This window comes from Myotis nattereri, assembly GCF_964212035.1.
Source record: "Myotis nattereri genome assembly, chromosome: 16".
NCBI lineage: Eukaryota > Metazoa > Chordata > Mammalia > Chiroptera > Vespertilionidae > Myotis > Myotis nattereri.
The window spans coordinates 42,273,248-42,282,390 of NC_138091.1; the positions used below are offsets into that span (position 1 = coordinate 42,273,248).

At 44.7% G+C, this 9,143-nt stretch overlaps 1 pseudogene across 1 annotated transcript; it reads right to left on the reverse strand.

Annotated features, from left to right (window-relative positions):
* Nucleotides 1-4,905: 4,905 nt before the first annotated feature.
* LOC308532717 (high affinity cAMP-specific and IBMX-insensitive 3',5'-cyclic phosphodiesterase 8A-like) lies at nucleotides 4,906-6,927 on the reverse strand (annotated as a pseudogene). The gene has a single exon. The product of its transcript is annotated as a high affinity cAMP-specific and IBMX-insensitive 3',5'-cyclic phosphodiesterase 8A-like (transcript).
* Between the last annotated feature and the right edge of the window lie 2,216 nt (nucleotides 6,928-9,143).

Consider the following 9,143-nt stretch of genomic DNA (forward strand, 5'->3'; position numbering starts at 1 on the left):
GCTAATGCAGCTGAAGTTGCAGGGCCCCTTGTTTGTAGGGTTGTCTAAGACCCTGTGCTTAATTTTGACTCATCATTCGATGTTTTTTAAAAATGTATTTTATTGATTTTTTACAGAGAGAAAGGCAGAGGGATAGAGAGTTAGAAACATCGATGAGACAGAAACATTGATCATCTGCCTCCTGCACATTCCCCACTGGGTATGTGCGGGCAACCAAGGTACATGCCCTTGACCGGAATTGAACCTGGGACCCTTGAGTCCGCCGGCCGATGCTCTATCCACTGAGCCAAACCGGTTAGGGCATCAATATTTTTGTTAATGAGTTACCCCCTCACCCCCTCCCAGAAAAAAAAAATTTAAAACAAATTTCAGCCCCAGAAATCCAATTCTGCCCTTGGAACATACACAGGACATTTTGTGTCACAGGAACTGATTTTCTTGTTTTGACTGGGAAACAGCAAAGGATTTGGGAAGAGAGGTCTCGGCTTTCCCACCACGATGATAGGGTGAGTTTGATGCAGTCACCTGATCCCATTTTCCTTATCTATAACATTAGAATAGCAACCCTACATCCTCTGCTTTCCTCACCAGGGTTAGAGGGTCAAGCGAAATGGTATGTAAAACTGTAAGATGCTACTCACCACAATTACAGTGGGAGAAGCTTAAACCCCAGGGAATGTGGAAGTCTTCCATGCACAGGTCTGGAGTCCAGGTGAACATAGTGGCCGGGCTAAAGGACCTTTCGGTAAAGGGCTTTGGAATAAAGCAGGTTGAACATGAATCATAAGAATGATTATTATTGACTTTTCATTCCTTGGGCAGCAAAAAATCATGGCTGGCACTCTTCCCACTTGGAAACGGATGGGCTTGTTTTACATCTATTGCGTCCCTGGTGAGGTCAGAAGTCTAGGTCTTGGGCTCTTGGGCCAGAGCATGAGGGAATCTGCCCTTGGTCCTTTTTCTTTGCCCCCTCTCCCAATTTATCCATCCCTCCCTTCCAGTTTTCTGCCCTGTGACTTGGAGCAGAGCCTCCGCATTCCACAACCCCAGCCCAGGCTGGTGACAAGGCATAATCCTAACTACAAGCTCTCTGCTTGGCCCCGGCCTTTTCCCGGGTTGCCAGTACTTCAGCAGCAGCTCATATAAAACCCCTAGTGTGCCTGGAATGCCTTAACCAAAATGTGGCACTTGAATTCCTAGTGTTCGTGGAGTAATTTTAGACAGTGAATAGATAAACATATTATTTTTAAAATCATATATTTTTATGTGTTCTGGAAATGTCCTGTTTAAGTATATATATTTTGACTTCAGAGAGGAAGGGAGAGGGAAAGAGAGAGAGAAACATCAAGATGAGAGAGAATGATTGATCAGCTGCCTCCTGCAAGCCCCCTACTGGGAATCGAGCCCACAACCCAGGCATGTGACCTTGACTGGAATTGAACCCAGCACCCTTCAGCCTGTAGGCTGACACTCTATCCACTGAGCCAAACCAGCTAGGGCGAAATGTCCTGTTTTTAAATTTTTATTTAAGACTAGAGGCCCGGTGCACAAAATTCATGCAGGGGGGAGGGGGGGGAGTTCCTCAGTCTGGCCTGCACCCTCTCCAATCCAGGACCCCTTGGGGGATGTCCGACTGCCTCTCACAATCTGGGACCGCTGGCTCCTAACTGCTCACCTGCCTGCCTGCCTGATCGCCCCTAACCACCTCTGCCTCCCTGCTTGGTTGCTCCCAGCTGGCCTGATTGCCCCTAACCGCCTCTGCCTCGCCCCGCACTTGGGACACAGGATTCCCTCCTCCAGCCAGTCTCAGGTACCCGGGACCCGGGCTTCTCTCCCTCTGTCCTGCCACAGGCACCCAGGACCCAGGTTGGCTTTGCCAGGGCCGGCCGCAGCCACAGGGGACCATGGGAGGGCAGCTTGTCCCTCTCCCAGGCCGTAGCCTGGCTGGTCCCCATTCCTCTCTTGTGAGCTCATTTGTGCCTGGCTGGTCCCCATTCCTCTCTCCCCAGTGTTGAGTGTCTGAGCCGTTACAGTGTGACGGCATGAGGGTGTGATGACCATTTGCATATTAGCTCTTTATTATATAGGATAGTGACATAAAGACTTCTTCTGTCTCTTTTCTTTCTTTTTTTTGGGGGGGTGTACTGTCCCTTATTTCTTTTTATTTTTTTTAATTGAGGTAGAACTTACAGATAAATAAGTATACACATCTTAAGTGTACAGCTTGATGAATTAGTATACATGCCGTGTGTGTGTGTGTGTGTGTGTGTGTGTGTGTGTGTGTGTGTATAATGTAACCGCCACCCAGATAAAGATATTGAATATTTCTAGCATCTAGCAAGCTCACTCAAAGTCCACATTCATCTCCAAATGTCACCAGTATTCTGAACTCTTATTGCCAAATAGAAGTTGAGCCAGTTTTTGGAGTTCGTGTACATAGAATTATACAGTGTGCACTCCTTTACATCTGACCTCTCATTCACCATTATGTCTGAGACTGTCATGTTGGATGTAGGGCTAGGGCTGAGTTATATACTATTTTAAATATAAAATATAACTATATTTTATATACTAAAAATATCCTCGGTGAGGATTAAAAAGTTCATTCCTTTTCATTGCTATAGTATCCCATTTCATAAATATACCACTATTTATTCTTTCTATTTCTAATGGTCATTTCAATTGTTTCCATTTTTTACTGTTATAAATAAAGCTGCTCCAAACATTCTAGTGCATTCCTTTCGGTAGACATATGGCATTCATTCCTCTCAGGTATATTTCTAGGGGTGGAAATTTCTGGATTAGGATATAAATATATTGAACATTAATTGCCCAATGGTGTTGCCAGTGTTTTTGGATTTTTGGACATGTGAGTGTGTGTAGTGATATCTCATTGCTTTAATTTGCAATTCCTTAGTGGCATATGATGTTGAATATCTTTTCACATGCTTAGTTGCCATCTGTTTATGCTTTCTGGTGAGATGTCTGTTCAGATCTTTGTCCCATTTGTCAGTCAAGTTGTTTGTTTTCTTGTTGTTGAGTTTTAAGAGTTCTTTGTATGTTTTAGATGATAGTCCTTTACCAGACATGTCTTTTACAAATATCTTCTCCCAGTCTGCAGCTTGTCTTCTCATTCTCTTGATATTATCTTTTGCAAAGCAGAAGTTTTTTATTTTAAAATTGAACTGTGACCTCCTGGTTCATGGGTCCATGCTCAATCACTGAGCCACACCAGCCCGCGTAATATTTTTTTGTTGTTGTTGTTCGTTTGCTTATTTGTTTGGAGTTCTCTGAGTTTCTTGGATCTGTGATTTGGTGTCTGAAATTAATTTGGGGAAGTCTCAATCATTATTGCTTCAAATATTGCTTCTGTATGTCATTTTCCACCCCATTACTGTGAATATGTGTCGTTTGTGTGTGTATGTGTGTTTTAATCATCACCCGAGGATATGTTTTATTGATTTTTAGAGAGAAGAAGGGAGAGAGAGAGAGAAACATCGATTGAACCTACAACTTAGATTATGTGTCCTGACCAGGAATCAAACCTGCAACCTTTTGATGCACAGGAGGACGCTCCCACCAACTAAGCCATTGGGCCAGGGCTTTGTGTCCTTATATTTAAAATGGGTTCTTGTAGGTAATATATAGTTTTTTGTATTTTTATCTATCTGACAATCTGTTATTGAATTGGTATATTTAGACCATTGATATTTAAGGTGATTATTAATGAATATAGTAGGATTAGTATTTACCATATTTGTTACTGTTTTCTATTTGTTGCCTTTGTTTTTGTTTTTTTTTTTTTTTTGGTATTCCTGTCTTCCACATTTTTCTGCCTTTTGTGGTTTTAACTGAGTATTCCATATGAGTTAATCTTCTCTCCTTCGTTAGCATAACATTATACTTTTTCCTGCTTTTTTTAGTGGTTGCCCTAGAATTTGCAATATAATATTCAAGTCCATTTTTAAATAACACTATACCACTTAACGGGTAGTGGAAGTACCTTATAATAACAAACTATTTTTAAATGTTTTTTGTTTAGTGATATTTTTATTATATGTGAATATTCTCCAGGCGAATTAACCATTTATTTAGTGATATTTTTATTATATGTGAATATTCTCCAGGCGAATTAACTAAGTCCTGAAACAGCAACAAAAATATCTTATTCAGATATTTTATAATTCTGATACCTGAAATAAAGACAAATAGAAAACTATGTTAAAACATTAAAAGTTGCAACTTTTCATTAAAAGGATTTACATTTGTAGCCTAATGCCAGTTTATACATACAATTCTTTTTTTTTTAAATTTCATTTTTATCTTGGAAAAGCAATGTAAGTTTAAAATGAAATAACAAGTACTTTGATATGTCATCATTTTTTATGGTACTACATTTATTGAAAGTGTGAAGATACAGAACCTTTATAAATATCTAGAATGAAAAATTACCTATGAAGATAAAAACGGATTGGTTTTAGCCGAAACCGGTTTGGCTCAGTGGATAGAGCATCGGCCTGCAGACTGACGGGTCCCAGGTTTGATTCCGGTCAAGGGCATGTACCTGAGTTGCGGGCACATCCCCAGTGGGAGATGTGCAGGAGGCAGCTGATGGGTGTTTCTCTCTCATCGATGTTTCTGACTCTCTATCCCTCTCCCTTCCTCTCTGTAAAAAATCAATAAAATATATTTTTAAAAAAAATAAAAAACGGATTGGTTTTAAAAAGTCAATTTAGTAAATATTCTGTTTGCTATGTTTCTATGACAATATTTGGTATAAACACTACAAAATAAGGCAAACTTCTGGAAAAAGTCATTAATAAAATTTTATGAAAAAGCGTTCAGTCCTAGTTTCTTTTAATTTGTAGAGTCACTGGCAAAGTACATCAGGCGAGTAGCGCAGTTTCAGAGGTCCAGTTTCAGACAGAAGGAGCCTTCTCTATTTTGGTGCCAGAGGTGGTCGGACGCCCCGCCGCTTCATTTCGTCGAGTCCTTTCCAGTATTTAAAATTGTTGTCCAGGTGCTGCAGTGACTCCGGTAGGTCTACAAAGTCGTCCCAAGCACGGTACATGTCCGTGACGAAGGAGTCGATGAAGGAGATCTGGGACTGGGGGAGGCTGCAGGTGTTTCGGTCAAAAGCTGGCATCGCCACAGCTAAGTCCAGCTTCTTCTTCGGTCTGAGAAAAATGCTCCTCCGAGATGCGTGCGGCCGGCTCGATGCACTGCTCCAGGGCCGGCAGGGGTGGGACGCCTCCGCGCACTTGATCATCATCCGCTTGATCAGAGTCCGGCTCTCTGGAGACCGGAGCATCGTGTCTACATCACGAGGGTTTGGCTCACTCCCCTCGCTTTCCTCCAGCTCTGCCAAGGGCTTGACGACACTGTTGACAAACTTATTGATGTGCTCAAAGTGTCTGGTCATCTCTGTGGCCAAGACCATGTCGACGATGGCCTGGCGCAGCGTCCGGTAGTCATTCCTCTCCACGTTCTTGAAGATGTTGCGCTTGCCCTCCTTGGCGGCCAGCTGGAAGGCCAGGGCCGCGTGGTGGCTCTCCAACACGGCACGGTCGTACAGCACGGCCAGCGGGCCGCCCGCGTTGCACGGGAAGAGGTGGGTCCTCCCCGGGGGCCCAGGTCGTGGATGGCGGCTGCGATGAGAGCGGCGGCCGCATCCACGGAGACTAACGCTTGCTTGATCCTCTCCTGGCAGAGGAAGGAGGCGGCGGCGTGCGGCACGTGGGCAGCGTGGGTGGCGTTGAGGTAGGGGTTGGAGGAGTGGGAGTGGGCGTCCATAGTCTGCAGCCACAGCCGCAGCGTCGTCTCCGAGCGCTTCAAGAATTCACAGACTGCAAAGCGAGCGAAGATTTTGAGACCAAGAAAAGTCAAAGGCCTTTTCCGAGTGGCAGTCTCCAGTGCAAACACATTCAAGTCCCCGTCGCCAGCGTTTTCCCTGGCCTCGGCTGTCCGCGGTGGGAAAGCGTGAAGGGACTCGGAGGCGAGTCAGCGGCCCGGAGCTTGCTGCAGGCTTTTTGTGGAGAGAGTGTACTCATGCCCAGACAGTCTTCGAAAACCGTCAGACATCAGGCCCCCGAGGAGGTCCTTGGTGTGAGGATCCTCTTCCTTCGCCCCGAACTGGGGTGAATACAGGACGCGGCCGAAGGCTTCCGTCACAGGCATGGAACTGTTCTCCTGGGCAGCACCCGACTCAGAGCCCACTGTTGTTTCAAATGCTGGGTTTACATCCTGTATGTAGTTGTCCTCACTCGTGATTTTAATGGCGTCTTGGCTGTTCTCCAGTGCAGTGAATACTGAATTACAAGCCCTGAGTTTCAGCTGTGACCGCACCTCTCCAAACTCCAGCTGCCGCGGCTCCGCGTAACAGGCCTGGAGGCTGGGGTTCTCCACGTCCCTCCTCGTAACGCCGGCACGAATGGGGAGCATCACAGGCTCTTCTGCATCCCGCCTGCGTACTACACCAACAGTAACTGTGTTTTCTGAAACTTTTGTGGCTCGAATAGACCTGCACAGCGCCAGGGCGTCCAGCGGCTGGGAGTTTCTGTGGTCGATGATGATGATGTCGTGATTTGCAGCCAGGAAACAGGTCAGGGCAGCCTGGACCTCCAGGGCCACCGTGCACTTGAACCCTGCTTTCTCACATGCCTTAGGGAATCCTTCACACTGGCTATCGTCTTTGATAAACGCCAGAAGTACCTGGAGTTGATCTGCATGAAACCTCATGGGGCCAAAATGCACGTGAGATGTTGGTCTCTTGGAGTCGGCGTCCGCGGGGAGGGCGCCGCTGGTGGTGGCCAAGGCTTCGGGCTCCGGACAGAGCAGCGCCGCGGGGTCCTGCACATCCTCGGCCTCCCCGGCGCCCGGGTACACGGTCTGGGTCTCGGGAATGTGGCTGCTCGGGGCGCAGCCCATGCTGGCGGGGCGCCAAGGACACGCTGGCGGCGGCCGCTCTCCGGTCAGCAAACGGTCAGCAAACGGCCTGCCCGGCGCCTCGTGGCCACCGCCAGCGCTGTGTCATCGCCGCCTGGGCACGCGGCCGGGCGGACGGGGGGAGCGTGGGTCTCCCATACAATTCTTTTAAATTCGATTGGTAGAATATTCTGTAATATGAAAATAACAGAAATAAATATTTTTAATTACCCACAACATATTCATGAATAAATTTTCGACTATTAATTATTGTTCCAAATTCAGATGCTTACTTAGGAATGGCTGACAAAGCTTACAGTTCCTTTTACATTTTTACCCTTTATTCTCGGTTCCTTAATAGTACATAACTCAGCCCTAGCCAGTTTGGCTCAGTGGATAGAGCATTGGCCTGCAGACAAAAGGGTCCCGGGTTGGATTCTGGTCGAGGGCATGTCCCTTGGTTGCAGGATCCTCCCTGGCCCAGGCCCTGGTCAGGATGTGTGCAGGAGGCAACCAGTCAATGTCTTTCTCTCACATTGATATTTCTCTCTCTGTCTTTCCCTCTCTCTTCCACTCTCTCTAAAAATCAATGGAAAAATATCCTCGGTGAGGATTTTAAAAAATGTATATAACTCTGTAAAGCAAGTATGTCAAACTGATGGGGCTGCATGCCTGCTTGCTGTATAGCTTTCATGGCCACAACTATTGCCATGGATCATTTCTTTTTTTTTCTTCTTTTTTTAAAAATATATTTTATTGATTTTTTACAGAGAGGAAGGGAGAGAGACAGAGAGCTAGAAACATCGAGAGAGAAACATCGATCAGCTGCCTCCTGCACATCTCCCACTGGGGATGTGCCCACAACCCAGGTACATGCCCTTGACCGGAATCGAACCTGGGACCCCTCAGTCCGCAAGCCGACGCTCTATCCACTGAGCCAAACCGGCTTCGGCACCATGGATCATTTCAAATGCATGATGTTTCTGTGACCAGCAAGACTAACCTGTATTATTTTTTTAATTTTTAAAAATATTTTTATTGCTTTTCAGAAAGAGAAGAAGCAAGAGAGAAAGAGAGAAACATCTGTGTGAGAGCAAAACATCAATTGGCTGCCTCCTGCGTGTCCCCCAGGCGGAATGGAGCTGCATAACCCTTCCACGTGTGGTACGATGCCCAATCAACTGAGCCACATCGCCAGAGCAATAACTAAACATTTCTAATTCCTCTCTCTCTTGTCCCTTGTATCATTGCTGTCATTCCCTTCATTTACACACAGTCAAATACATTTTTGCTATTATTATTTTGAACAAACTGTTTTCTGTTAGATCAATTAAAAATAAGAAAAATAAATGTTTTTGTTCTACCTTTTCTTACCCCTTTAACAATACTTTCCCTTCCTTTTTAAACATTTATTTATTGATTTGAGAGAGAAACATCGATTTGCTGTTCCACCCATTTATACAGTCATTGGTTGATTCTTTTATGTGCCCTGACCGGGGATCAAACCTGCAGCCCTGGCACATCAGGACAATGCTCTTACCAACTAAGCTACTCAGCTAGGGCCTTACCTTCACTTTTGAAGGATAATTTCACAGGGTGCAAAATTCTAGGTTGGTGGTCATCTCTCTGTCAATACTTTATATACTTTACTTTCTCTCTTTGGCTTGTTGGATGCAACTCTTATCTTTGCCCCTTTTTTCCCTCTGGCTTCCTTCAAAAATTTTTTTCTGTACCTTGGATTTTCTGGAGTTTGAATATGATATACTTTTGTGTAGGGTTTTTGTTTTGTTTCGTGTTCTCTGAGTTTCCTGGATCTGTGATTTGGTATCTGACATTAATTTGGGAAATTCTCAGTCATTATTGCTTCAAATACTGCTTCTGTTTTTCTCTTTCTTCTCCTTCTGGTATTTCCATTATGTGTCTGCTATACCTTTTGTAGTTGTTCCACAGTCTTCGGATGCTCTGTCTGCTTTGTTTTGTTTTGTGTTTTTTTCCTCTATCTTTTAGTCATTATTCTCTTTGCTTTTCAGGTTTGGAAATTTTTATTGTCATACCCTCAACCTCACAGATTTTTTTTCTCAGCCATGTTGTCTGTTAATGAGCCCATCAAAGGCATTCTTTATTTGTTACAGTGTTGTTGTTTTTTTATCTCTAGCACTTCTTTTTTATTCTTTTCTAGAATTTCCATATTTCTGCTTAGATTATCTATCTGATCTTTC